Source organism: Mus caroli, chromosome 10 (assembly GCF_900094665.2).
Source record: "Mus caroli chromosome 10, CAROLI_EIJ_v1.1, whole genome shotgun sequence".
In the NCBI taxonomy this organism is placed as follows: Eukaryota; Metazoa; Chordata; class Mammalia; order Rodentia; family Muridae; genus Mus; species Mus caroli.
The window spans coordinates 83,122,212-83,129,832 of NC_034579.1; the positions used below are offsets into that span (position 1 = coordinate 83,122,212).

General features: G+C 42.9%; 1 protein-coding gene across 1 annotated transcript in view; it reads right to left on the reverse strand.

Moving 5' to 3' along the window:
- The window catches only part of Ano4 (anoctamin 4), a 374,740-nt gene extending 367,351 nt beyond the window's left edge, over positions 1 to 7,389 (reverse strand). The window contains exon 1 of the mRNA XM_029482964.1: positions 7,313 to 7,389. The gene's annotated coding sequence lies outside the window, so the exon portion shown is untranslated. The remainder of the gene's footprint in view (positions 1 to 7,312) is intronic.
- Positions 7,390 to 7,621: the final 232 nt, after the last annotated feature.

Below are 7,621 nucleotides of genomic sequence, written 5' to 3' on the forward strand. Positions count from 1 at the left end.
TGGGTGGGTAGGGAAGTGGGGGGCGCTATGGGGGACTTTTGGGATAGCATTGGAAATGTAATTGAGGAAAATATGTAATAAAAAATATTAAAAATTTAAAAAAAAGAAAGTCGTCAAGATACATTCTGGGAACTACAAATGGGAACTGTGCCCTGAAAAGTCAGATTTGTGTTATTTATTCCTTTCTGGACACTTTTCATAGAGGAACCCAATTATCAGAATACTTGAGGGAAAGAAAGTGCTAAAAATCATGCTAATATGACTGTTTTCATCCTTCTCATTTGGTCACCTTCATAGAAGTCATCACATGGGATGCAGGAAATGTAAGTGAATCTTCTGAGAGGACCAGGAAGCCCCTGGGGCTCATCAACAAGAACTTAACCTCTCTGTGCTCTGAACAGTAGTGGGAGCAGGGAGGAGCTTGAAGGCTGTTCCCAGCAGTGAGCCTAATCACGATTTCCAGACTACACTTCTGACTCAATCTTCTTGACTCTCCTCTAAGCCCTACTATGGTATTTGCTCTAGAAGAGAAGTTCCAGAGTACTCCATTTAAATAAGTGGGTTTTTTTATATTCTTTATTTTTAAAATTGAACCAATAATGCCTCCTTATCACGCCAAAGAATACTTGCCTTGCCACACCACTCAGACACTCAAGTCTCTCTTTCTTTAAACATTTGTTTAAACGTTATTGACATGGTAGTATAATCCCATCCCTTTCCTGTCCCTTTCCTCCCTCTAGACCAGAGCGTCTCTACTTGTGGGTTGCCACTGCTTTGGGGGTCACATATCAGATATGCTACATATCGGATATTTACATTACAATGCGTAACAGTAGCAAAATTACAGTTATGAAGTAACAATGAAATAATTTTATGGCTGGAGGTCACTTTAACATGAAGAGCTGTATTAAAGGGATGCAGCATTAGGAAGGTTGAGAGCCACTGTATCTAAACCCACCCATATACTCCCTTCCATTGCTCTCCTTGGAATTCACAGCCTCTTTTAAGTGTTGGAGTGTGGTGTGTGTGTGTGTGTGTGTGTGTTTTCCTAAGTATATAACTATGCTGTAAGACTGTATCTCTTAAGAATGTCAGAAGCTATATCCATATAATCTCAGTAGCATGGCTGTCTAAACAGGACCTGAACAGGGATGACATGAATATACATATTCATGTGTAAGCCCACAGGCCTCAGCCCTAGACAAAGAACTACAGTCAACTAAGGAATGCTGAGCACAGAAGAAATAGCCTTCCCCAAGGAACATCATACCAATCCATTATTCATTAGCAAATGGTCAGCCCTGAAAACCTAGAGATTCAAGTCTCTTTCTCTTTCCTTCCACATGCCCAAGTCCGTCTAGAATCATTACCAAGAAGAGAGCACACTGTGAAAGTGTGTTTAAGACTCTATAAGTGCTCCTTAATTTAAGAATGGGAAACCTGTTGTAAATATAAAAAGGACATTGTTCAACCTTTACCAAAGAGACCTTTGTTTAATAAGCAAGGAAGACATCTTGTTAAGTGAAACAAGCCAGGCACAGAGAGGGAAAAAAAAAAAAAAAAAAACACTGCACAGCCTTACTTTTCTATGCAATCTTTAAGTATAAAAGGCCAAATAATCCCAACTACACAGAAACAGAGAGTAGATGTAGTTCAGGGGAATAGGAGGAAGGAATGGGAGATGGAGGTCAAAGGATGCCATATACTAATGACACTGTATTTTACAATGCAAATTTGTTAAAAGAGTAGATTTTAGAAATGCACACCATACACAAATAAAGAAAACTAGGAGTCAATAGCTGTGTTAATTTTCTTTTTTTTCCTGGCAACTTTTTTTAATAAATATTTTTATTAGATATTTTCTTCATTTACATTTCAAATGCTATCCCCTTTCCTAGTTTCCTCTTCAAAAGTCCCCAATACCCTCCCTCCACCCTGCTCCCCAACCCACCCACTCCTGCTTCCTGGCCCTGGCATTCCCCTGTACTGGGGCATATAATCTTCTCAAGACCAAGGGCCTCTCCTTCCATTGATGGCCGACTAGGCCATCCTCTGATACATCTGCAACCACAGACACAAGCTTTGGGGGCAGGGGTGGGCGGTACTGGTTAGTTCATATTGTTCCTCCTATAGGGTTGCAGACCACTTTAGCTCCTTGGGTACTTTCTCTAGCTCCTTCATTAGGGGCCCTGTGTTCCACCCTATAGATAACTGTGAGCATCTACTTCTGTATTTGCCAGGCACTGGCAGAGCCTCACAAGAGATAGCTATATCAGGGTCCTGCCAGCAAAATCTTGCTGACATATGCAATACTGTCTGGGTTTGGTGGTTGTATGTGGGATGGATCCCCAGGTGGGGCAGTCTCTGGATGGTCCTTCCTTCCATCTCAGCTCTAAACTTTGTCTCTGTAACCCCTTCCATGGGTATTTTGTTCCCCATTCTAAGAAGGAATGAAGTATCCACACTTTGGTCTTCCTTCTTCTTGAGTTTCATATGTTTTGCAAATTGTATCTTGGGTATTCTATGTTTCTTGGCTAATATCCACTTATCAGTGAGTGCATATCATGTGTGTTCTTTTGTGAATGGGTTACCTCACTCAGGATGATATCCTCCAGATCCATCCATTTGCCTAAGAATTTCATAAATTCATTGTTTTTAATTGCTGAGTAGTACTCCATTGTGTAAATGTACTATATTTTCTGTATCCATACCTCTGTTGAGGGACATCTGGGTTCTTTCCAGCTTCTGGCTATTATAAGTAAGGCTGCTATGAACATAGTGGAGCATGTGTCCTTATTACAAGTTGGAACTTCTTCTGGATATATGCCCAGAAGTTTCTTACTAAGAATTTGATTATATATATAATATCACATTGTATACTCTAAATATGTACATAAAACACATAATGCCAAATCACCCATAACTGTAACTATGTATTCACCACAACTATATGTATATTTTCTTCCTTGAAAAATAATTTTTGACGGTTTTCAATAACTCTGGACTCTCCAAAGTTTCAGGGTTTACTAGTTCTTAGCTAGAAAATCATAGCTAATTTGTAGCATTTTCTTAATGTTAAAAAGACACTGTTCACATGGCTAAAGGTTTTTTCATGTTTGTTATCCCAGAAATGGTGCCCATTAGCAAATATTTTAATCCATTTCATTGATACAAAGGAGCTATAATAAGATCTGCATAATTATGATCAAATGTAAATGGGACACTCTAAATTTAAAAGTAGCAATGAGGTCAAAGTATTTTGAGGGAACGGCCAACCAAAGGAACAGCTGGCATCCCAGAATCAAGCAACAGGATGTCCCGCTGGTAGCAGGCTCATGCTTCCCACCCCCACCCTACCCCCCACAACGTCAGTCCACTAAGGGAGAAAGGTGGCAACAGGTATCTCAGCTGCCTTTAGGTTCAACATCAACATTGTCACTTGACAGACTCAAAACTGAAGGGGACCTTAGAAGGCACACCCGGTGCTGTCATCAGTCTTTGGTAGAAAATTGATGGTACTCACCTCTGAGGTTCTGACAGCTCTAACACATGGATAAGAGCTACCATACAATAGGGAGTCAGCCAAGAGCCAAAACCTATTGAAGGACTTTGAAAGAGTGGTTTGTCTATGCCTCAGATCCTTCCTATACCTCTGCTTCTGCAGCTCATGTAAGGATTTATCTATACAAGCCCTGTATCTTAGAATCCCTCACATACAGGATGACTGTTATCCAAGACAGTGGCTCTCAACCTTCCTAATGCTGTGACCCTTTAATACAGCTCCTCATGTTGTGGTGACCCCCAACCAAAAAACTCCTTTTGTTGCTACTTTGTATCTGTAATGTTGCTATTGTTATGAATCGTAATGGGATTTCTGATGGTCTTAGGCCATCCTTGTGAAAGGGTCATTCAACCCCAAGGGGTCACAACCCATAGGTTGAGAACCTCGCTAAGAGGATGAATGTAAGGGATACAAGAAAGCAAAGAACTGTTCAAGCAGAGCTCCTTAAATGATCCATAGGAAGGTGCCCTCCCTCTAGCCCTGAGTGTCTCCATTGTTTTTCTATTTTCTGCATTTGCCATGAATGTTACCAAAAGCTTTTTATTACCAAGACTTTGGATGGATTGTGGGAAATGGATGCTGCCTGTTCCCTCTGCAGAACCTCATGGCCTTCCTTCCTTCAACAGCTTTGACTTTGTTTTCTGCCCCAACCCCGAGGAGCCCTGGGGACAGCAACTCAAAACAGCTGATTTAATTTCACTTGTCCAGGCCCTCAAGTGGCCCTGATAGGTACACACTCAGTTGGTTGACTCGGGAATGGTCATGGGACCCCTTAAACCTGTGGATGCAAGTCAGGTCTCCTGAAGCTCTTCAGGGGAAAGGCTCTCCACTAGTGGAGGCCTAAGGAGACAGTGCATTCCTTTTCCTCATGGTGGCGGCCACCATGAGGATACGCCACCATGAAAGTGGAAGGGAGAAGGCCTCTCACAACAGCTCAGAACAACTCTGCCTCTGGCCTTCTGTTGGTTCAAGAATAAGCTCCCTACGGTCTTGGCCAATCAGGGAACTGAAGTAGGAGTTTGGTTATATTGTCACCTTAGAAAACTAAGCATTCCCTGTCCCCACCTCCCTTTCAGAGGTTAGATTTGTAAGAACTCTTGTAAAAAAGAAAAGAAAAGTTCCACAAAACTGTGTGGCTTAACGTAACAGAAATGTATTGTTTCACAGTTCTGGAAAGCAGAAGTCGAAAGTGATGTGTCACAAGGGCCACACAGCCTCTGATGGTTCCATCAGTGAATCTACTCTTTGCTTTTTTCTCGGGTTCCTATGTTCCTAGAATTCATTGCTATTCCTCAGCTGACAGACATCTTACCCCACTGCCACATGGCATTGTCCCTGTGTGTTTCTCTAACCCTTCTCATTACAGGCATACAGGTGGACTAAGCAAGTATGGTGTCATCTTGACTTGATTCTCAGGTACTGAAAACTCAAGACACCTTTGGAAGACCCGGTTTAACCCACATATCCTGACATGGTAGGTACAGCTTCTGGATGGAGAAAGGGCATTTGCCCCTGAGTGCAAGTTGCCAGGTAACCGGAATGCCATCCAACAGAATCAAGGCTGCCTGTTCTCAAACCCTAATTCTTACTACCAATGAGTCCAGAGTCAATTGCTTAACCTCCCAGGGTCTCGGTTTCCCCATCTCTAAAGTGAAGGCTGTAATCCTATCTACCTCAGGACCTTGGTTAGCATGGAGTGAGTAAATACAGAAAGAGTCCTCAGAATGGCACCTACGGGACACCTTCCCCCATTGGGTCTCCTATTACATCACTGCTACTCTGCCTCCCTCCAGTTTCACTGGGGATTTCATTATTCAGCCCATGGTGCCCCACAGCTCCTTACACCAAGCTCTGCAACGTGAGTCCTATATAGGGGTGTCCTCGGGGTCAACTTTGAGCTTGAGTTGCTCTGATTTTCAAGAATCCTATTTGTCTAACTTCCTTCCATTTGTCTATCTTTCTCTCTAACTGGGTTCCCTTCAAAGATTTCTTGGCTCTCTGAACACAGAATGTAGTGGCTCTCACTCTCAGGATCTCAGGCAATCCCAAAGACTCAGCCAACCTCTCCATGCAGGCAGTGCCTCTGACTGCACTCTCTGAGCATTCTACCCACAATTCCAATTTCCTTCAAGAGATTTTAAGGAGTCCCATGCATTACCTCATATCCAAGCTTTAATGGCCACACCCCAGCATATCTAAACTATATTGGTTGTACCCTTTTCCTAACTAACATATTTCTGACAGTGACTAGACTCATTGGCACCCTGACTCAAAGTCTCAGAGCACTCTTGTCTACCCTCAGATGCAGTCAATGACCATTCTAGCCCACTAACCTGTCCTTCACCCTCCAATGTGCCTCTTGACCCCACTTTTTTGGCTTTGTTACTGTCTCATGTCAGTGACTCTACTCAGAGCCACTGACTTGCATAACACACTAGAATCTCCCACTGGAAACACAGAATAGTCTCAGAATAGTCTCTCATCCATGCTGGCCATTCAAGCTTCTCAATGCCTTACTGCAGGCCCTCCCTCTATGGCCTGCCCCTGATTGACAAATATTTCCAAAACGATCTTAAGTGTTTGATATTTTCAAACAGGCTCTGATGGGTGAACTCCAGAGGATAATTTTTAAATGTCATTACTCTTCATTTTAAAATTAATCACTTAAAAAAAAGTAATACTCTGAACCAAGTTCTCCCATTTAGTTTTAATCCTTGAGTCTGCTTTGGTGTTTGAACAAAGCGATACCAACCCACAGACTTCATGAGAGGTGAAAAAAGTGGATATGTCAGAGCGTACTCACACCATGTAAAGATCCAGAGACCTCATACCAGTGAGCGGCGACGGACTTCAGAGTAAATTAGACAGAGGTGATGGCAGTGCAGACTCTTTATAAAATACCCAGAAGTATGACGTCGGGGTCAAAGATTGTCCCACTGAAACTAATAGCACATTGTCTTGCAAGCAGCAATCGCATCCCAGCAGTCACAGGACATTTTTTAGTAAACTAATCAGGGAATTGGAGGCCACTTTGCTTGGTGGCATTTTAAATCCAACGTAGTTTTTAATAGGTATTTCGAACAGAAGGTGTCCATGTGTAGTTTTCTATTCAAATATACTTTTGCGACTTTATAATCAAAAGAATTCAAATGTATTTTACAGGGCCGTCATTATTTGACAGAGCTCCCTGCTATGGCAGTTAAAGAAGCCACATTCTGGAGTCCCAAGGCATGGGTTGTAGTCTAAGAGACCTGTACTGGAACCCTGATCATATCAATAACAAAAAGAAGTCAAGTCCCCTAATCTGTGTGATGAAGAAATACTGGTGCCATCTCACAGAGTTCCTGTCTAGTAAAATGGATTAAGTAGAGAGCCAACAGCAGCCGGTGGGTACAAAATAAATATTAGCTGTGGTCACCACCAAATTGTTTGTAAGTCACTGCCTACGATTCTGGACTCAGGAAAGTTTTGAAAGAAGTGGGAGAGAGAAGCCGGGCGTGGTGGCGCACGCCTTTAATCCCAGCACTCGGGAGGCAGGAAAAGAAACCATTCGCTATAGACTAGTTACACGTCTCCTGCCAATGGCAGCAAGAATCCACAAGAGGGCGCCCCAGGACGAGAACCCACCAGCAGCAACTGCTGTGGTTCTGAAAACCAATTCTTTCATAGGTATTTTTCTCCTTGTTCCTCCCTAAGCCCCCCCTCCACTCAGGTTAAGCATGTTACACGACAGTCGCTGCAATTGCTCACCTATGGTGATCTGGCTGACACAGCTGTAGTAGCTGCCCGTGGTTGCAGAGGACAGGTTATAACTCCCACTGCTCACATCTTTGTCTGTTAAGAAAGCAAGACAAGAAGGTTAATACCAACTCGTGGTTACCATGACTACGATGTAAGCTTATGACTGAAACTCTAATAACAACAAAGGCAGCTCTGCGTCTGTGACAAAGGTGCTCTCATATTCATCCGCTGGGTCACAGGCACCAAGCACACAAGGTTGTGGGTACTCTTTTGCACACCAGCAATCCCTGAGGTTGTCAAGGGCAGACCCAAACATAA